Below are 22,722 nucleotides of genomic sequence, written 5' to 3'. Positions count from 1 at the left end.
TGTTAGGGTTAAGATATCACAGGGCTAGGAGTTCTTAGGGTTACCTAAAGGCACTGTTTACTGATTAGTGGGGGTGGAGTCAGCCAGGACTGGGAGGGGCCCCACATTCCTTTCCTTTGGCTCTCATCCTGTGTGACAGTTGGAAGGCTACTCTACATATGAGGTGAAGGCCCGAGAGCATAGCGAACAGAGCATAGCGAACAGGATGTAGGAGTTTTGCGGGAAGTGTGCGGGGGAGCCTGGAACGAACCCCTGCGATCACGAGGATCACAAAGAGCCTGGTGGAGAAGAGAACGTAAGTACATATCCCTCCCTCGTATCCCTCATATTCTTGGGAAAGGTTGTTTCGACAGTTAAATAGCTTACCATTACAGCTGAGACCTATCCTAATAAACGGACAATAAGCTCCCTAAATACTGTAAACAGCTAACTAAAACAGTATGAAGATAGAAGGTCAGCAGGGGAAGGGGCACTTCCCAGTGTATTGCACAGAGTGCCACATGTACGACTATTTGCCCCATGGGCAGAGGTCATGGGTGTGTGCTCAGTGCAAGAAGCTCCTGGCTCTCAGGGAACAAATCCGTTCCCTCGAGACCAAGGTGGCGGATCTGGAGAAGCTCAGAGAGACAGAGAGGCATGTGGACGAGACCTTCAGGGATGTGATAGAGGCATCCCACTCCAGGGCTGGTAGCTCCTCTGCCCTCAGGGAGAATGAAGGTCTTGGGCAAGGAGGACATCTGTCTGAGGAAGAGGGAAATGCTCCTTTAGAAGGGACCACTTCCGTGGATGATGAGCCCATATCCTCTCGCACGGGGGATACTCCTCTGGGGGGTGGGGGCCTCTTTGACGTGGGTGATTCGATCATTAGGGGGATAGAGAGATGGGTTTGTGACCCGCGTGTTGACCACACGGTGCCTTGCCTGCCTGGTGCAAAGGTTGCGGACATTACGCAGCGTCTAGACAGGCTCCTAGGCAGTGCTGGGGAGGAGACAGCTGTTGTGGTGCACGTCAGCACCAACGATGTGGGGAAATGCAGTCGGGAGGTACTGGAAGCCAAATTTAGCCTGATAGGTAGCATTTTGAAGTCCAGGACCCCCAAGGTAGCATTCTCAGAAATGCTACCTGTTCCACGCGCAGGTACAGTGAGACAGGCAGAGCTGAGGGGTTTCAATGCGTGGATGAGACATTGGTGCCGGGAGGAGGGGTTTAGATTTGTTAGGCACTGGGACACATTTTGGGGCAAGCAAGGCCTGTACAAAAGGGACGGGCTGCACTTGAACCAAGATGGAACCAGACTGCTGGCGCTTAAAATCAAAAAGGTTGCAGAGCAGCTTTTAAAATGACACTTGGGGAACAGCCGATGGGAGCTGGGCAGTATCCCGTTTGGCAAAAGCCATCCATTAAAGTGTGAGGCTGCAAAGAATTCAAATAAAACAGATGGGGACGGAGCAGAACTGCATAAAGAGCAGACGGGAGCCTGTGCCAGCAGGTCAAAGAGTCAAAAGAATAGCATACATCAGGGGAGAGATTCAGCGTATAGGTGCTTGTATGCCAATGCCAGAAGCCTCTGAGCCAAGATGGGTGAGCTGGAGTGCTTGGTTGCTTACGCGGAAATAGACATAGTGGGCATAACAGAAACATGGTGGAACAGTGAGAACTGGTGGGACACTGTTATACCTGGGTATAAACTCTATAGAAAGGACATGGAGGGGCGCCTTGGAGGAGGGGTAGCACTGTATGTTAAAGAGGGGATAGAATCTAACAAGCTAGAAAACCTAGGTGGACTGGAGTCCTCCACAGAAACCCTGTGGGTGACTATACAAGGTCGGAAAGGAATCGTGCTACTGGGGACGTGCTATCGCCTTCGGATAAAAATGCCAACAGTGACTGGGAGTTGCAGGAGGAAATCAGGGAGGCGTCAAGGAGAGGCAGGGCTGTAATTATGGGTGATTTCAACTACCCACACATAGACTGGGCAAATTCACATTCAAGTCAGGACAAAGAGGTCAAATTTCTAGATACGCTAAATGACTGTGCCCTAGAACAGTTGGTCATGGAACCGACCAGGGAGAAGGCAACCTTGGATTTAATTCTGAGTGACACCCAGGACCTGGTGTGTGTTGTCAGTGTCATCGACCCTTTAGGGAACAGTGACCACAGTGCCATCAAATTCAGCATACATGCAGGGAGAGAATCACCAAGGATGTCTAACACAGACATTTTGAATTTCAGAAGAGGAAACTTCTCCAAAATGAGGAGTATGGTGACAAAAAAGCTGAGGGGGAAACTCAGGAGAGTCACTTCGCTCCAGAGTGCATGGAGTTTACTCAAAACCACAATACTAGAAGCCCAGTTAGATTGTATACCCAAAAGGAGGAAAGGTACCACTAAGTCCAGGAGGATGCCAGCATGGCTAACGGGTACCGTCAAGGAAGCCATAAAAGGGAAGAAGACTTCCTTCCGAAATTGGAAGGCCTGTCCAAAGGAAAAGAACAGAAAGGAACACAAACTTTGGCAAAAGAAATGCAAGGTGACAATAAGGGAGACAAAAAGAGAGTTTGAGGAACATTTAGCCAGAAGTATCAAGGGGAATAACAAAAACTTCTTCAAGTACATCAGAAGCAGGAAACCTGCCAGGGAGGCGGTTGGGCCATTAGACAATGAGGGAGTGAAAGGGATTATTAAGGAGGATATGGAGGTTGCAGAAAACTGAATGAGTTCTTTGCATCTGTCTTCACGGCAGAGGATACTGAGCATATACCTGTTCCTGAACCAAGCTGTTTAGGGATGGAGGCTAGAGAGCTGAGTCAGATAGAAGTGACAAGGGATGATGTTCTAAACTGTCTGGAAAAACTGAAAGCTAACAAATCACCAGGGCCGGATGGCATCCATCCAAGAGTCCTCAAAGAACTCAAATGTCAAATTGCCGACCTCCTTGCTAAAATTTTCAACTTATCCCTGAAATCGGGCTCTGTACCAGAGGACTGGAGAGTAGCAAATGTAACACCGATTTTCAAAAAGGGATCCAGGGGTGATCCGGGAAATTACAGGCCGGTTAGCCTAACGTCCGTTCCAGGCAAATTGATGGAAAGCATCCTCAGGAATAAAATTGTAAAGCACCTAGAAGAACAGGCCCTACTGGGAGTGAGCCAGCATGGCTTCCGCAAAGGTAAATCTTGCCTCACCAAACTTTTGGACTTCTTTGAGAGTGTCAACAAGTGTGTGGATCAAGGTGATCCAGTTGACATAGTCTACCTTGACTTCCAAAAAGTTTTTGACAAAGTTCCTCATCAAAGACTCCTGAGGAAACTTAGCTGTCATGGGATAAAGGGACAAGTACATGTGTGGATTGCTAACTGGTTGAAAGACAGGAAACAGAGGGTAGGTATAAATGGAGTTTTCACAATGGAGGGAAGTAAGAAGTGGGGTCCCCCAGTGATCTGTACTGGGACCAGTTCTTTTTAATTTATTCATCAATGATCTAGAAGCAGGGGTAAGCAGCGAGGTGGCCAAATTTGCAGATGATACCAAACTCTTCCGGGTAGTGAAATCCCAAACGGATTGTGAGCAGCTCCAAAAGGATCTCTCCAAACTGGGGGAGTGGGCGACAAAATGGCAAATGCAGTTCAATGTTAGCAAGTGTAAAGTGATGCACATTGGGACGAAAAACCTCAACTTCAAGTATATGCTGATGGGATCCGAGCTGTCGGTGACGGACCAGGAGAGGGATCTTGGGGTTGTGGTTGACAGCTCGTTGAAAGTGTCGACTCAATGTGCGGCAGCTGTGAAAAAGGCCAATTCCATGCTAGGGATCATTAGAAAGGGGGTTGTGAATAAAATGGCTAACTTTATAATGCCCTTATACAAAACTATGGTTCGACCACACTTGGAGTACTGCGTACAATTCTGGTCACCACATCTTTAAAAGGACATTATTGAACTGGAGAAGGTACAGAAGAGGGCAAGCAAGATTATCAGGGGACTAGAGCACCTTTCCTATGAGGCAAGACTACAACACCTGGGGCTTTTTAGTTTAGAAAAAAGACGACTGCGGGGAGACATGATAGAGGTCTACAAAATCATGCATGGTGTGGAGAAAGTGGAGAGAGAGATTCTTTTCCCTCTCACACAACACTAGAATCAGGGCTCACTCCATGAAATTGATTGCCAGGAGGTCTAGGACCAACAAACGGAAGTACTTTTTCACACAACGTGTGATCCACTTGTGGAACTCTCTGCCTCAGGATGTGGTAACAACCAAAAACCTGGATGGCTTTAAGAGGGGTTTGGATGACTTCATGGAGGAGAGGTCTATCAATGGCTACTAGTCAGAGGGCTGTGGGCCATCTCCAGCCTCAAGGGCAGGGTGCCTCTGAGTCCCAGTTGCAGGGGAGTAATGGCAGGTGAGAGGGCACGCCCTCAACTCCTGCCTGTGTCTTCCAGCGGAATCTGGTGGGCCACTGTGCGAAACAGGATGCTGGACTAGATGGGCCTTTGGCCTTATCCAGCAGGGCTGTTCTTATGTCCTTGTCCTTTTCGCTAAGCAGAGTTCATTTTTATTTGAATTTGGATGGATGAACACATGGGAGCCCTCTCTGCTGTAAGAGATTCCCCTTAGGAGATGGGGTCATGGCTCAGTGGGGCACTGAGTGCTTTCATGCAAAAGGTGCCAGGTTCAATCATGGCCAGAAGATAGGACTAGGAGAGACTCCTGCCTTTAAACTCTTCCTCGGGCTTTAACTAACTTTCTGCTGCAAGGCAAGACTCCTTTTATTCTCTTCCCCCCTCCAACCTTGCTAAACAAACCAACCTAAATCAACTCAAGTTCCCTCCAGTTTTTAAATTATAGCCAGTCAAATCAAACCCACTCTTCCCTCCAAAATTTAAACATCCCTTAAGGACCAAACGGTAGAACAGCAACTGTGAACTGTTGACCCCTGCACAGCTTCTTAATACAGAACACAGGGAGGAAGCAATCACATGTATAATACAAACATTAGAAAAGCACAAAGGGGAAGTAAAGGCCTCATTCCTTCAGGGGGGTATCTGAGAGAGAGGGGGGGGAACAAGGGGGCACCCGCCCCATACCTCCTTACCCAGCAAGGTGGCCCCACTGTTGCCCTCCTGCCTGGGGATTTCCTTGGACAGAGGCCTCTGCCTGGTGCCTGATGGAGCCTTCTCGGCCTCAGGGAAGTCAGGGGTAGGGGTGTGCACGGAACCGCACACCTGCAGTCCGGCACTGTGGAGGGGGTCCCTTTAAGGGCGGGGAGGGTTTACTTACCCCTCCCACCGCTTTGCCCCCTCCAGCGCCCGTAGTTATTGTAGAAATTGGGGCGGCAGGATACCTCCCCGCCGCCCCTTCTTGCTCCGCAATTCAACGCACGAGCTTCACATCGATCCGACGCGACGGGTAGACTCTACCCGCCGGGACGAGGCCGGTCGGAGGCCCGGTCTACCCATTGCGTCAGGTTGACGTGAAGCTTGCGCGCCACGCTGCGTGCGCAGAAGGCTTGTTGCAGCCTTTTGAATTGTGGAGCAAGAAGGGGCGGCGGGGAGGTATCCTGCCACCCTCATTTCTACAATAACTACGGCCGCTGGAGGGGACAAAGTGGCGGGAGGGGTAAGTAAACCTTAAAGGGTCCCCCTCCACCCAGACCGGACCGGCCAGGTCCGAACTGGTCTGGAGGCCTTTACAATGGCCTCCAGACTGGTCCGGACCCACCCCTAGTCAGGAGCCGCTTCCGACAACAGTCCTTGCACCTGAGACAGACGGAGGTTATCCCAGTCCTACATGGAGATGCCAGGGACTGACTCAGGAGGAAACCTTCTGCCAGGGCCACTGCCTGGGAAATGGTCTCTGCTCCACACTCTCTGACCCAGCTCTCCATCTCTGGAGGCAGGATGCTCAAGAACTGTTCCAGGGTCACCAGGTCCCCAATCTGAGCTTTTGTGAGTCTCCCTGGCTTCAGCCACTGATGGCAAAGGCTGTGGAGCCGGCTGCAAACCTCTCGCGGCCCCTCGGCCTGCTGGTAGCAGAACTGCCTCAAGCCCAGGTGCTGGGCCTCTGAGCTCCTGATGTCCTCAACCAGCATCTTCTGCTTGGCCCTTTCCCAGAATTCCCCAGTGCTCCCCACTTGTCTGGCCTCAAGGCCTTCTCCTGCTTCGCAGCTAGCTGGGTCTTCCTTTCCCATCTTTCATTCGTGCTCCAAGGCAGCCTCCAACAATATTAAAAATCAAAGGATTTCCTTGTTGAGGGATGAAAGTGTTTGACTCCCAGATTCCGCCTCATGGATCTTCTCCCTTTATGAAAAAGAGGCAAAAGGCAGAGTGGGGGAGGCAGGTGGTCTCCCTATGAGGGCCACAGAAGAAAGCCTTCAATGCAGGATCCTTCCCTTTGGACTGTTCCTGATAACTCCCCACCCCACTTCCTCCTCCTCCTCTGGGCTTCCCCACACAGTGGAGCCTCCTGGGGAGCAGAGTGCAAACCTCAGCTCCTTAAAGCCACACCCTCCTGTCCCATTTCCAGCCACCACATCCTCGAAGCTCTCCCCTTTCCAGGAGGGCACAAGGAGGGTGACTTGGATCACCCCTTGGGAATCCGCCTCCTCCCGTCTCCCCCCCCCTTGGCTGCCCTGAGAAGAACATGCAGATGGCAGGCCTGGGGGGAAGAAATCGCTCCTCAGAGCACTCAAGCACCAACATTTGGAATGACTTGATTGACAAATAGTCAGAACAGGGGCTTAAGGTTTGAGAGGGAAAGGACAGACAGGAAAACTCAAACAAAAATGTCACAGAACTAACTCCTAGTTCTGTGAACTGAAAAAAATGTTCCTGTTCCTGGCACCCACAGAGCCCTGTGGTTTCCTTTGGTAGTATACAGGAGGGGTTTACCATTGCCTCCTCCCGCACAGTCTGAGATGTTGCCTTTCAGCATCCTGCCCAATATAGTACACATTGAGTATCCCTCATCTGGACATCCGAAATCCGTAATGCCCCAGAATGCGGACACCATGCCGTAACAAGAACAAAAAAACCCAAAACGCCACAGCTCACTTGCTCGCAGATTCCCAATTTTGTTGCTTTAAAACATGCAGTCAGAACCTACTTATTTCAGAAGGCTGCACTCATCTCACCCCCCTCATTGCCCACCCAGGACATTTCTACGAGGGGTTCCATCGTCCCAAGCCCACTGCCTGCTTTCCTCCCTTCCATTGCCTCCCACCCACCCATCCCTCCCCGGCTCTGGGATCCCCACGCACCCCACCTGCATTGGCAACCATCCAGTTCTCTTCTTCAAGGGGGACTAAAGCTCCCGCAGGAAGGAAAAGACAAAAAAGGCTCCTTTCTCAGGGGAGGGGCCGGAAGGGAAGGCGCCCCGTGCAGAATGTTTCTTCCCAGTCGCCTCTCTAGGAACCTGGACTCCCTCAGGTTAACCCTTAAACTGGCCTTCTCCTTGCAGGGGGCAGCAAAGGAGGCAGCAAAGGGGGCTGCTCCATCCCTGCCTTGCAAGAGAGAGCAAAGAGTGCATGCTCAGTTTGGCAATTGCTCTGTTGGCATCCGTTTTGGCGATCTGTTGGTGCCTGCTCTGTTTTGTAAAGGTACAGTGCAGGGTAATGCTGAAAATGTCAAAAAGGCTTGCTGATACCCCTATGGATAACAGTGATAATAAAAAAAGGAAGTGTTTATGTTTATCTAAATACTTTAAATAAAACCATACACACACACACACAGACAGAGTAGCCTTTTGTGTTTAGACTTGGATCCCATGCCCAAGATATCTCATTATGCAAATATTCCAAAATCTGGAAAAATCCAAAATACGAAACACTTCTGGTTCTGGTTCCAAGCAGTCCGTATAGGAATACTCAACCATAGCAGCGGGAATTCAAACCAGCAACCTTCTGCATGTTAGTCAAGCATTTCCGTGCTGGCCTTCCCTACGTTCAAAATGGCTCTTTTCCCAATCTCAGTCCGGATACCCACCAAAAGGCGAGTGCTGGCCATAACAGCTCACCCCAATTATAGCAGAGCAAATGTGTGTGAGAAGAGCAAGCCCAGTAAACAGCATCTTCAAAAGCAAGTCAGGTTTCTTGGGGAAATCACATACCTTGGTAGGAAAGCCGGTCCTCATAGTGCAGAGGAGAGAGGGAGTGAGAGAAGCGACATGTCTCATGGAGAATGCAGCGGAGCAAAGAGCAGGAGGAAGCGAGAGACCCTCATCCAGGGGAGTAGCAAGGTTGGAGTGGGCCCAGAGACAAGATTTTAAAATGGGCCCCCCCCACTCAAAGTCCAGGGCCTCCGCACACCCCAGGCACCCAAGGATTTAAGTCTGATATTCCAAAATAAGTATGCTGCCTAGAAATACATTTCACTGAATACACACACGCACACGTCACAATATATAGTGATATACATTGAGTACTATACATTTGTTTTACTTTTAATGCCTAGAACACACTAGAAAGATGAATGATTAAAATGGGCCCCTCGCTGCAGATTAGCCAAGAAGACTTTCAACCATGCAGGGTGAGCCTATGTTTGTTTTCTCAGAATTCTGAACAAATTCAGTCAAGTTTGATTCCAGGAGATTTTTCACAGGAGGCTTTTAAAGCCCTTTAACACACATCTCCTCTGGAATGGAGGTGCTGCATTCACATGTTGGCCAGATTTACCCTGAAGTCCCTGCAAGTTATTGGGGAGCAGTTCACACACAAGAAAAATAAAATAAAATAAAAGCAGAAGACATGCTTCACAGTTCTCACTCAGACCTTCTGGGTTGCAAAACAACTTGAACATAAGTGCATTTATAAATGAATGAATAAAATAAATATAATACTGTTTCTTCCAGAAGTTTTTGTAATTTTCTGCCATGAAACAAGCCACTTATAGGACTTTTTACATAGCTTTTTTAAAGCCAGCAAATTTTCCAAGCTGTTTAAAAATAAATATTCAGAGACTTCTCAGTCCCTCCCCCCCCCCATATCAAAGCCCTATGGCAAGCAGATCCCTATATATCCCGGTGGGGTGGGTGGGGAAGGTAACCACAAAAAGGAGTTCACACTCTACCTAGCAGCAGGGGGTCTTCTGCTGCAGAGAACAGTGGAGGCCTCTCTGGCTGCCTCCTCCTTCCTGGCTGGCTTGGGCCCTACTGGAGTTCAGGCTTCACTGCGGCCTACACGGAGGCCTCCATGGAAGCCCCACCCACCCGCCGATCAGCTGAGAGGCAGGAGAAAAGGAGCTCTTTGCAGCGTGTCTGCTGCTCGATTGCCGGCCAGGAGAACAAGCTGGAGAGATGGCGAACAGGGCAAGTGGCTGAGGAGCCTTGGGGCTGGGCAGGGGGCAATGGGGAGTCATGTGAGGTGCCTCTGGGGGGCCCCTCCAGGCAGTGGGGCCCCCAGACAGTGGGGCCCCCAGACAACTGTCTCCCCTTGCCCTATTGTTGTTACGCGCCTGCCCTCATCCCCAGCAATCAGAGGTGGCCAGAGCAGAGGGAGAGGCAAGGAGAGGGGGGATAGAGAGTAAGACCCTTCCTCACTCTCTCGACTCCTCATACCCCTAGTGGTCCGTAGGGCAGAAGGTGCAGAGAGACAAGGCAACTGGAGCTGTGTCTCCAACCTTGATCACAAGGGCCTCCTCCAAATTACTACACCCTCGCGGACACATCTTGTAAGAAAGTTTCTTAAAGAAACACCACCCCGCCAACACGAGAAGAAGCCTCCTCCCACTCAAAAGAGGCAGTCTTCCAACAATGCTCCACCCCTTCTGGAAACTGGGACCAGAACCAGTTACAAGTGTTTTAGTAGTCTAGGGGTGGCCTTCACCAGACCATAAGCTGTTCTGACAGGGTTTTTGGGCTACCTAAGGCAGTCATTGAAGGTAAGAAGCAGCTGCTCGGAGTTCTTGCTGCTCCCTTCAATATCTTTGTTGTTTCTTTGACCCAAGGGAATATGAGGCAGCTGGGCTGGTTGGTCCCGTCTGGGGGCACAAATGCTCCATGTGATTTCGGATAAGGGCTACACTCCTAGAGACGGAAGACAGTTGATGGGCATTGCAATACTCTCAGCTTTCAGGGGGTTGTTGTGCTTTTATATTCTTGACCATCAAGCCTGCTGCAGCCATATTTGCAATAGCGTTTTAAGGCTTTAAAAAGTTTTAAAAACACAAACACGAGCATAAAATTTTACATACTTTGTCAGAGGAATGCAAATTTGAAATGAGCAAGAATGGCCTCCAAAGATCAATCACCTGAACCAGGACAGCATCTTATTGTTACCCTAAACCTTTGCTCTGTGCAAGGTAAAGGTAAAGTGTGCCGTCAAGTTGATTTCAACTCCTGTGGCGACCACAGAGCCATTTGGTTTTCTTTGGTAGATTGCAGGAGGGATTTGCCACTGCAGCCGCCTCCTCCTCTTGTGCAGTCTGAGATGGTGCCTTTCAGCATCTTCCTCTCTGTCGCTAGAGACGGAAATCATCCCCCTTGCAGGCTTGCGGGTGTCCACTGGGCTGGGCAACACTAGCCCCCAGCTGCCTCCCCGCCAGCCCCACTCCCACCCTCCCTCAAGCACGCTGGAGAGACCCCCCCAGACCCACCTCTCTCCATGCTCAGCGTCTTCCAGCGTCTTCCCCCCCCCACACACACACACCCAGGACCAATCAAGCTCCCTCCCGCCTCCTGGCCCAACGTTCTCCTCTCCCAAGCGGCCTCAGGGGGCCCCCAACTCCTCTGCAAAGCGCCGCCTTGCTGCCTCTTCCCCCTGCTGCCCTGCCCGCTTTCCCCTGAGCCCCCCAGGGCGGGGGGGGGACACCAGTTCTCCTTTCCTGCCTCCTCCATCCCCCCCCCAGTGGCGCCTCACGTTGGAGTCTCAGCACCGAGTCGTAGTAGACCTTGCACCGGATCTGGCCGGTGCTGTGCCAAGCACAGGACATCCAGACACCCAGGTAGATGGTACTACTACGCCCACATCTCCCTGTTTTCGGGGAAAGTGGTGTGCGTAGCAGGATACCTCCTCCCTCCTGCTCGAGCATGCACGCACCTGCGACGCCGGCCACGGGTCCACCCGCCAGCCACTGAAAGCGGGGGGGGGCCGAGGCGGGGCAGGAGCCGAGCAGAAGCAAAAGGCTGGAGATCGGGGCGGGGGCGGGGGTGGAGAGAGAGAAGGAATACAGCGAGGAAGCTGGTGGGCGTGGGGTCATCTCACGTGACCTGCCCCTGGGGTGCCCCTCGAGGCAAAGCATGCAAATCAGGGAAGAGGGACCAGTTGCAAGGGGGAAGAGGTAGCTCAGGGTGGGAAACCCTATACCATTTCCTATCATTTGAGCAGAGGCAGGCAAGCTAGAAACATTGAAAGCATTGCACGGCAAAGAACTTTTGTTTCCCTAGGTTGCTCTTCCAGGCCAGCCCCATTATTATTGCTGCCGCCGCCCCCTCCTCCTGGGAAAGGGTGAGAGAGATGATGGGAGCCCCTCCTCCTTCCAGCAAGCTCTCTTTCCAAGCAAGAGTGAAAAAGATGCCTGGGACGAGCAACCAGCCAGGGGGGTCTAGCTGATACCAGCATGTACTTAACGCGGATATGCTGCAGCCACATTAGTGTTTAAAAGGGAGAGCCACAAAGGGCCAGGCGTCCACTGTGGAGGGAAGTTTTGTAGTAGCAAGCCTGAATGGACCCCTTTGCTAAGCAGGGGCTGCCCTGGTTTGCAGTTGAATGGGAGACTACACATATGAGCACTGTCAGATATTCCCCTCAGGGGATGGGGACATTCTGGAAAGAGCATCTGCATGCTTGCATGCAGAAGTTTCCACGTTCCCTCCTTGGCATCTCCAAGAGAGGACTGAGAGAGACTCTTGCCTTCAACTTTGGAGAAGCTGCTGCCAGTCAGTGTAGACAGTACTGAGCTAGATGGACCAATAGTCTGACTCAGTATAAGGCAGCTTCTTATAATCCAGGTTCACTTTTAAATGGAACACATATACAGTCATTCATACAAAAGCATACATAGACACATGGAATCCTTTCTCATATACAAACTAAATACAGTTTTTCCTTATGGTTTGAATTCATCATGTGATTTGGCAGTGTTCCTTTAAGGCATGTTTGATTGATGAGCATTTGTGATGTTACAATCTCTATAAGATTTCCAATTTAGGCTAGATTGAGGCATTCTCCCTGTTTTTGGTATTTAACTTTTGGTCCTCTAAACACTTTCCTCTTGATAGGTTTTGATAACACTTCCCTAATAAAACTGGTAACTTGAGCTTAATTGCCAATATTTTGCAGGATGAAAATAGTATATATTATCCTATGGGCTTTGTGATAATATTTTTATGTTATACATCTGATTGATTAATACAGCCTTTAGTGACTCAAAGCTATGTTGTTACAAATTGGCATACCTCATTTTGGTTCATGGGTTTTGTGGTAATAGTAGCTATGCTTGTGCATGTTTTTGATGGCTGGTATGTTAGTGATTGGTGAAACAACGTGCAGATTGTGAGTGTTACACATTATTCCACAAAAGTGGGTATACTTTATTTTGCTCTATGAACTTTGAAATTACAGTTTTTGCACGTTGTTGATAATTGTATTTTGTTAGGAATGCTGACAAATGTTATCACATGCAGCTGTTTTTTTGGAGTAACTATTATCAGCAGATTAATGTATTTTGCTGACGACTGCATTAGTACAAGTGTGCCGATAATTTGAAAGATTTACTGCACGAACAACAGGTTGCAGCTGCTTTGTTTATGTAACCAATTACCCAGTTAGATCAAAGTGAGGCACTCCCACTTAATCATTACGTTTCTAATCAGCGGGCTATATAATGTTGAGTCCTATGAGCTGATCAGTCATTGAACGATTTGTTCCTTCAGTGAGATGTAGGAGGATAAAGTTAACTCCAAAAAACATTCTTGGAAGGAATTGGTATGTAATAATGGATATATAGAGGGGAGGCTGTGGGTGTTATCACTATGTTCTTCAGATAACGCAATTAGCTGCAAGACTGGCTTGTGCTTGCTTTGTATTCACAGAAGCTTTGGGGCTCTGATGAAGAATGTTCGAAATGGGCTGGATAATTTCCCGGGTTAGCCCATCAGTTTTTGTTTCAGACAGATACTCCTGCACAGATCTGCTGATCAGAATTTACAGCTCAGACTTCTGCATTTAGAATTCCTGCATTTTTTTCTACAAGCAACAAGATTTTTCTACACCACTTGATCATCTGGATTTTAAGGACTCACGTCTATTCTGTACCATTGGCACTAATTGTGCTTTTTGTGCTTATTTAGCTATGATTGATGTGATCCATATATCACAATCTTTTGAAGTTATGTCACTTTGTACATTCAAATAATAATGGATATTTTCACAATACTGTAGTTCTTTGAGTTTTGCTATATTAATACATATGGTTAGTTTGTCTCATGGATAAGAGTTGTGAATGTGGTGTACAGTTTGGAAGTGTTACCATTGTCATTAGTAATCAAAAACAATATAAAAACAATTTGACAATGATTAAAACTACTTAAAAACAATTAAAATACTTTTAAAAACAACAACACTTTACAAGCCTTGGAAGGCCAGGCCAAACAAATAGGTTTTTAGGGCTCTCTTAAAGGTCGACAGCGAGCCTAAACTGTGGATATCTGCCGGGAGTGCATTCCATAGGCCAGGAGCAGCTACAGAAAAGGCCCAGTACTGAGTTGCCACCAGACGTACAGGTGGCAACTAGAGACGGATCTCTCCAGATGACCTCAACGAGCAATGGGGATCATACCCAAGAAGGTGCTCTCTAAGGTAGCCAAGTAGCCCAAGCCGTTCAGCGTTTTAAAGGTAATAACCAGCACTTTATATTTCGCCCGGAAACATATCGGCAGCCAGTGCAGCTGTTTTAAGACAGGCATAATATGGTCCCTCCGGGTTACCCCAGAGACTAATCTGGCTGCCAGATGTCTGTACTGGACAATCATCTGATCAAGTTTATTGTGTGTCACTTAAAAACACAAATGAATCGCAGAACAACAAACAAATTAGTTTTCCTTAAACTGTATATACATTAAGAAAGTAGAAACACAGGCACTGAACTAAAGCTGAAGGAAAACAGAACCGAGTTTATGCAAGCTGGTTGATTGGTAATCAACCAGCGGAGGCTTTTCGTGCAGCAAAGTGATGGCTTCACACATCCCCCCATGTAATGGGGGAAGAACTGTCTAGAGCCTGCTGTGATCAGTTTGCATGAACAGAGGAACAGCCCTGCTGGATCAGGCCCCAGGCCTATCAGGTCCAGCATCCTGTTTCACACAGTGGCCCATCAGATGGCTCTCTCTTTCTGTCACTCCCCTGCAACTGGTATTGAGAGGCATTGTGCCTCAGCAGCTGGAGGTGACCTATAGCCACTAGACTAGTAGCCACTGTCCCTCCATGATTTTGTCTAAGCCCCTTTTAGAGCCATCCAAGCTAGTGGCCATCACCACATCCCATGGCCGAGATCTGCACGCCACTTTATCTATCTATCTATCTATCTATCTATCTATCTATCATTTATCACTACTTTGCAGATAAAGTCACTCGCATCTGTGCCAATTTGAAATCCAGGATTTTGGCAGTTCCGGTAGACATGCCTTGGGTAACATCTGGCTCTATCGTGTTGGATTCTTTTCAGTCGGTGCAGCCTGAGGGTGTGGACAAGATCATGGGCAGTGTGCAGACAACCCAGGCTTTGATATATTTGAAGTTTTAAAACTTTCAAATAGAGATATATTATTTTTATAATTAATATTTAGTTAATTACATTTTTATACCAACTGATAAAAATGATCTCTAAGCGGGGTAAAGAGTTTAAAACAGTAAAAGCAGTTAAAAATTTTCAAAATACAATAAAAACAGTCGGATAAAAACAAATTAAAGAGTTTAAAATCGATTTGTACTTTTTTATATTTGTACAACATAGAAAATAGTTGTACTTTTAATTTGTATTGTAATGGTGCATTGTTTTAATTATATTGCAAACCATTTGGGGATTATTTTAATGAAAAGCGGTATAGAAATAGAACAATGAATGAATAAAATAATCTTGGACCAGTAATTACAGAACTTTTGGTGCATAAATCTCTCCTAACACATAGTAAGGCACACAGGATGACATCCTGACGAAGCCCCTGCAGAGGGATGTTGCATAAGCACAAAGCTGCTACACGAACTAGCTGTCCAAAGCAGTGTTCCCTCGAAGAGGGATTCCCAGACGTTGTTGACTACAACTCCCATAATCCCCAAGCAAAAGCCACTGCAGCTGGGGATTCTGGGAGCTGTAGTCAACAACATCTGGGAATCCCTCTTAGAGGGAACAGTGGTCCAAAGTCTAGAGCAGGGATTCTCCACCTGTGGTCCTCCAGCTCCTGCTAAACTACAACTCCCAGAATCCCCAGCCACAATTTATTGTGTGGGAACAACGGGAGTTGTAGTTCAGCAACATCTAGAGGACACATCTCTGGAACACGAGGACCTGCTCAAGAACACAAGGCCATGCCTTCCGGATCAATTCGAAGGCCCATCTAGTCCCACTAAAAAGAGGCAGTGTTTCTAGCTATACTCCATCCTTTCTGGAAGCCTGGACCAGAACCACTAACAAGTGTTTTGTGGTCCAGGGGCTGGGTTCATAGGAACATAGGAAGCTGCCATATACTGAGTCAGACCATTGGTCTATCTAGCTTAGTATTGTCTTCACAGACTGGCAGCGGCTTCTCCAGGATTTCAGGCAGGAATCTCTCTCAGCCCTATCTTGGAGAATCCAGGGAGGGAACTTGAAACCTTTTGCTCTTCCCAGAGTGGCTTCATCACCTGAGGGGAATATCTTGCAGTGCTCACACATCAAGTCTCCCATTCAGATGCAACCAGGGCAGACCCTGCTTAGCTATGGGGACAAGTCATGCTTGCTACTACAAGACCAGTTCTCCTCTATTCACCTGTCCATAGGCTGTTCTGACAGGGTTTTTTTGGCCGCAGTGGGGAAGTAACCCCTAGGGAGCAAGAGGTTGCTGGCTCGAATCCCCGCTGGGAAACTTGTTGCTAAGGTATATTACCTAACTATTACACAGAACACAGGAAGGTTCCATATACTGAGTCAGACCATTGGTCCATCTAGCTCAGCATTGTCTACACAGACTGGCATCAGCTTCTCCAAGGTTGCAGGCAGGAGTCTCTCCCAGCCCTATATTGGAGGTGCCAGGGAGGGAACTTGGAACCTAGATGCTCTTCCCAGAGCGGCTCCATCCACTAAGGAGATTGGCATGGATGAATATCTATCTGGTGAAGACTGGATTGAGGGTGGACCCAGCACTTCTCTGCAAAGGTGGGGGACCAGTTACGTCAGCACACCCAAGGCTTATGGATTCCTCTGGACGATTTTCCGTCCAGAAGAGTGCAGATTACCCTATCAACACCCTGGTCTCTCTGGCAGGAGGTGGTAGGCTGGGTGAGTAACATGATTGTGCCTAAGAGTCCTCTCCTGACCTGCCAAGTCCAGCAGCCTTCTGGTATGCGGGAGAGTTGCAGTACATGGCTTTGCATAAGTGGCAGAAAACTCTGCAGGGCATGTGACCAAACACAGGCATGTGACCAAACATTGGCCAGCCAAGGTTGCCCACCCATCCTTTGGGGTGTACAGCAGAATGCTGTGGCTTATCTTGTTATTGTTGGCATTGCTTGCTGATATGACAGCCAGCCCTGTGGCAGGTTAGGGACCCTGCTGGGGCTGCAGCACCTCTTGATAGGCAGCCCTGGCCGCATAGCACTGATGGAGACACAGCTCCAGCTGCATTCTCTGTCTGCACCTTCTGTCCTCATGACCTTGGGGTATGAGGAATCCCAGGAGGAGAGCTGGTCTTGTGGTAGCAAGCATGACTTGTCCACTTAGCTAAGCAGGGTCCACCCTGGTTGCAGATGAATGGGAGACTAGAAGTGTGATCTCTGTAAGATATTCCCCTCAGGGGATGGAGCCACTCTGGGAAGAGCATCTAGGTTCCAAGTTCCCTCCCTCCCCAGAATCTCCAAGATAGGACAAGATTTTTGTTTTAATAAGACAAGATTTTTTTTTATTGAACCAAGATACTAGGGCTGAGAAAGATTCTTGCCTGCAATCTTGCAGAAGCAGAATAGCATTTTTGGACACCTACAGCGGTATAGGACATGACAGGTCCATTTCCCCCCAACTTTTTCGTAAACCAACAGATAAGAACATGTTGCTCCACTACGATTCTTGGCACCCTGACCATTTGCGCAAAGGACCTCCGTATGGTCAATTCTTACGTTTAAAGAGAAATGCCACTTATAGCTCTGATTTTGAAAAAGAGGCAGAAATGCTTACGGAACATCTATTAGACAGAGGCTATCCGAGACAAGTGGTTGCTGCAGCCAAAAAGAAAGCGCACAGAAAAAGGAGAGGACAACTGTTGGAAGAGAGACCTCATAATAATTTAAAAAAACCCGTTTATATGGTCCTCAGACTTTACACCTCTGAGTTTCAAGATAAAAAATATTATTCGCCAGGAATGGCGTATTGTTAAAGATATTCTGGGGTGTTCGTTACCACCAATTTTATATACAGGTTGAATACAATTATCCCGTTTGGGCTTAATTTGGCATGTGACATGTCAGTGTTTTTGTAATTCTTTCATTTTGTTATATTATTTATTTAACTAACTGTTGAAGGTCGGATGTACACATCAGCTTTATTGATAGGAATTTGGTTGAGATTTACCATCTGTATATAGGAGTTTTTGGGTTTATAATTAGGAAAAAGGTGTTTGCATTAAATGTGTCAATGTATTTGACAGTATTTGAAGGAATTTACTTCAGACTTGCTATTGTAGATAGTGGTTTCCATATCTTATATGGTAAAAAGTTTATGCAGCTTTAGCAGAATGACATGTCAACAATTTGAAAAGCAAAACAATCTGCATTTTTTATCAATAGACTGCTTAAGCAGCCTTAGCAGCATGACATGTCAACAATTCTAAAAGCAAGATAAAGCTGCATTCCTTATGAATGTGGTGATATTGTACAGCTGGTGCTTAAATGCTCACACTCATTTTCTTGTAGATCTAATTGGAGGTGGCCTCACCTGGTATGAAGCATCTTCATTGGTGCTGGGCCATATATCTTCAAGCCCTTGGGGTTTGATAGTTAGTAAGCCTTTCCCCTCTCAACAAGGTATAGGAGGAAAGGCTGTCTCCATAAAGATTTGGTTGTTGAGTTATTGCTGTTGAACTCAGGGAGGAGGAAAAGTTGTATGTATCGGTTTGTGCATAAGGGGGAGGATGTTATTCATATTATTATGGTTATCTATGTAAGTTGTTGGTCAGGAGATTTGTTAGCACTTGTTTTATTTTTACAGAATATTTCAATTCTCTGAGGAAGGACTATCCGAAATGGGCTCAAGAATCCTGGGCTAGCCTATAAGGACTCTTCTCATCTTGGCAAGACTTTACTCCTATACACAGAAGATGTTTCTGTCCAATTCACTGAGATGCTATATTCTGTACATATGCATGTGCAGATACTACCTGCAAGATCATTGTCATTGTTATTCATTTAAGGATTTTCTACCATTGCAAGACTTTTATTCATTCATTTTTGATATAGACTCATTCTCAATATGGATAAGAACAACATTTTTTCATATATTCATGCTGTTTTTTCTAATACATATGTTTGGGTTTGAATTGGTATTTACCTTTAACAGTGACTTTTGTCCAATTTATTGAGATGTAACATCTTTGTCACATGTATGTGCAGATACTGTCTGCAAGATAATTGTTATTGTTATCTATTCATTCTAAACTATTAATATAGCATCTTCAGTTATAGACAAAACGGATATATGTGTTTTGTTTATCTCCTCCACATAGATCTTTAGATGTAGCACAATTTGTGTTTTTGCAATTATTGGCAACTTTTTCATGGTCCCTCTGTCTCTACATTTTGCACGGTTCCTTTTTTGTTTTTCCTGTTGCGTGTAAATTTTCGTTGCCCACAGAGGTGTAGCTATAATTGGGCGAACGGATTCAAAGAACCCGAGCCGTGCCCAATCAGGAGCTGCCTGATGTCAGACGCGGGGGGCGTGTCAGGGCCATGAATGGTGGCTCCTGATTGGGCACGGCTCGGGTTCTTTGAACCTGTTCACCCAATTATAGCTACGCCCCTGTGGGCAACGAAAGTTTACACGCTGCGCAGGCACCACATTTAAAATGGCCCTTGACATAGCGGACTTATCCTGTGGCATATCAGAGTGAATCAAATAATTAAAGAAACTTACTTTTTCTAAAGCTAATCAATGGTGGTTCCTCACAACCTGGAATAATGTTAACCAATGGCCAATATTTGAGAAGCACTATTTAAATTTTAATACTTAATGAAGAATAATTCAGTCCCCATGTGGTCCTGCGTTCTGTAGACTTTTCTTTAATCTGAAATAAATGTCTTCTCTAGATACTGTGATACTGTCTGCACGTTGTCTGGCTCTCTTAATATGCCAAGAATAATCCCTATTCAACAGTTGTACCTCAAGCATCCTGATGGTTAATAAGTATTCCGCTCTGAGTTAAGCTCTTTCCACACTCCAAGCATTTATATGGCTACTCTCCAGTATCGGTTCTTTGATGGCTAGTAAGATGTCCGCTCTTAATGAAGCTCATTCCACAGTCCAAACATGTATATGGTTTCTCTTCAGTATAGGTTCTTTGATGGCTAGTAAGATGTCCACTCTCATTGAAGCTCTATCCACACTCCAAGCATTTACATGGTTTCTCTCCAGTATGGGTCCTTTGATGCCTAGTAAGATGCCCGCTCTTACTGAAGCTCTTTCCACACTCCAAGCATTTATATGGCTTCTCTCCAGTATGGGTTCTTTTATGGCTAGTAAGACTTCCACTCTCACTGAAGCCCTTTCCACACACCAAACATTTATATGGCTTCTCTCCAGTATGGGTTCTTTGATGCCTAGTAAGATGTCCGCTCTGACTGAAGCTCTTTCCACACTCCAAGCATTTATATGGTTTCTCTCCAGTATGGGTTCTTTGATGGCTAGTAAGACTTCCGCTCTCACTGAAGCTCTTTCCACACTCCAAGCATTTATATGGTTTCTCTCCAGTATGGGTTCTTTGATGGCTAGTAAGATGTCTGCTCTGACTGAAGCTCTTTCCACACTCCAAGCATTTGTATGGTTTCTCTCCAGTATGGGTTCTTTGATGGCAAGTAAGACTTCCGCTCTCACTGAAGCTCTTTCCACACTCCAAGCATTTATATGGTTTCTCTCCAGTATGGGTTCTTTGATGCCTAGTAAGACTTGCGCTCTCACTGAATCTCTTTCCACACTCCAAGCATTTATATGGCTTCTCTCCAGTATGGGTTCTTTGATGGATAGTAAGATTTCCGATCTCACTGAAGCTCTTTCCACACTCCAAGCATTTAAATGGTTTCTCTCCAGTATGGGTTCTTTGATGGCTAGTAAGATGGTCACTCCTTCTGAAGCTCTTTCCACACTCCAAGCATTTATATGGCTTCTCTCCAGTATGGTTTCTTTGATGGCTAGTAAGATTTCCGCTCACATTGAAGCTCTTTCCACACTCCAAGCATTTATATGGCTTCTCTCCAGTATGGGTTCTTTGATGCCTACTAAGATGTCTGCTCATACTGAAGCTCTTTCCACACTCCAAGCATTTATATGTTTTCTCCCTTGTATGGGTTCTCTGATGGGAAGTGAGGTTTCCACTTTGGCTGAAACTCTTTCGACACTCTAAATAGGTATATGTTTTCTTTCCAGTTTGGGTCCTTTGATGGCTAGTATGTTTTTTGCTCCAAATGAAGCTCTTCCAATACTCCAAGCATTTATACTGTTTCTTTCTAGTATGGGTTCTATGATGTATAGTAAGTGTTCTGCTCTCACTGAAACTCTTTCTACACTTCAAGCATTTACATGGTTTCTCTCCTTTGTGCATTTCCCACCAAGGTTGAAAATTTGTGTCATGGATTTCTCCATGATGAGAAACAGAACATCCATTCCTGTTCTTCTGTTTTGCTTCAGTGTTCATTCTCTGTTTCCCTTTATTTTTACTACTGACATCAACCAACAATCCTCCATTGCAAATTCTCTCCGTATTCCTCTCCCCACCGTTGTCTGCTGGAATAAAGAGAGAAAATTGGTCAGAGCCTGGGATGGAAATTGATCATCCAATCACTGATCAATCCCCACTTAATGTGGTTTTTTGAGGTTGGAAGGAAAAAGCCAGACAGTTCTGCGTTACCAATACATGGGTGGATGTGGCAGGCAGAGTCTCAAGCCAGCCACAACACAGGATCAATGGGTGAATGGGTGGGTGGGGGTCACAATCAGGATTTCATCTTGTTCACTGTGTACCCCGCTCGGAAATCTCTCAATTTGCCATGTCTGTACTTCATATTTGCACACCTGGTGCCTTACTGCCTCCCTCCCTCCCTGGGTTGACAGAGGTAGCCTTGTTTGGTGTGACTCTGGTTTTTATCGGGTGAACCCCAGCAAATATAATCAAACAGACCATTAAAAACCCCTCATTATGTTTGTATATATGAAACATTTCCAAATCAGCACAGCCCAGCTTTCTTCTTGGTTACTTATTTATTTGTTACACTGAATAAATACATTAATAATAATAATAATAATAATAATAATAATAATATATAATATATCAGGTACACTGCAGGAATAATAGACTGGACCCAGGCAGAGCTAGAAACGCTAGATCGTAAGACCAGGAAAAAAATGACCATCAATCACGCTCTGCACCCCCGCAGTGATGTAGATAGGCTATACCTCCCTTGCAGCTCAGGTGGAAGAAGAATGCTGCAAATCCATCAAACAGTAGAGAACCACCAAACTACTGTACTTCTGCCTTGTCTGGATTGAGTTTCGGCCAGACTTTCCAAAACGATGCCAGCTACTGGGAGATCCTAAAGAATTAATAGGGTTGCATGGCGCAGCAGGGGAATGACTTGACTAGCAAGCCAGAGGTTGCTGATTTGAATCCCGGCTGGTGAAACACCGATATCAGGCAGCAGTGAAATAGGAAGATGCTGAAAAGCATCATCTCATACTGCACGGGAGATGGCAATGGTAAACTCCTCCTGTGGCAATGGTAAACCAAAGAAAAACCACAGGGCTCTGTGGGCGCCAGGAGTCGACACTGACTCGACAGCACACTTTACCTTTACTCCTCCCCGAGCACAGGGTAGCCAAAGCCTCTTCTGTTCCAAAGCCGGGCCTGAGTTTCTGGAGCTGGTCAGCTACTATATGCTCAAGCACCTTGTCCAGGAAGGGAATATTGGCCACAGGCCTATAGTTGTTTACATCCTCTGGGTCCAGACTGGGTTTCTTAGGAGTGGTCGAATAATAGCTTCCTTCAATGGAGCCGAGACCCCCCCCCAGACAATTAGACCTGCTGGACCCAGCTAAAAATTTCCTCCCTACTAGAGTTAATAAGCCATGAAGGACAACGGTCAAGCATGCACCTGGTTGGCCAAACTCGACTAAACACCTTGCCCACATCCTCGTGGACCAATCCTTGGGGACTTGTATCCCACACTTCATCCGTACAGCCCAGAGTGATGTACATGGCTATACAACACCTGTAAGATCGATTAGGCTGAGACAGAAGTGATCGGCCCAGAGTGGCCTAGGGAGTTTTGTGGTTGAACA

General features: G+C 46.8%; 1 pseudogene; it reads right to left on the bottom strand.

Annotated features, from left to right (window-relative positions):
* LOC128341670 (zinc finger protein 420-like) overlaps positions 1–22,722 on the bottom strand; it is a 44,056-nt pseudogene that overhangs the window by 5,833 nt on the left and 15,501 nt on the right.

The sequence above is a fragment of the Hemicordylus capensis genome, chromosome 2 (assembly GCF_027244095.1).
Source record: "Hemicordylus capensis ecotype Gifberg chromosome 2, rHemCap1.1.pri, whole genome shotgun sequence".
In the NCBI taxonomy this organism is placed as follows: domain Eukaryota; kingdom Metazoa; phylum Chordata; class Lepidosauria; order Squamata; family Cordylidae; genus Hemicordylus; species Hemicordylus capensis.
This window is presented reverse-complemented; position numbering and strand designations above follow the sequence as displayed.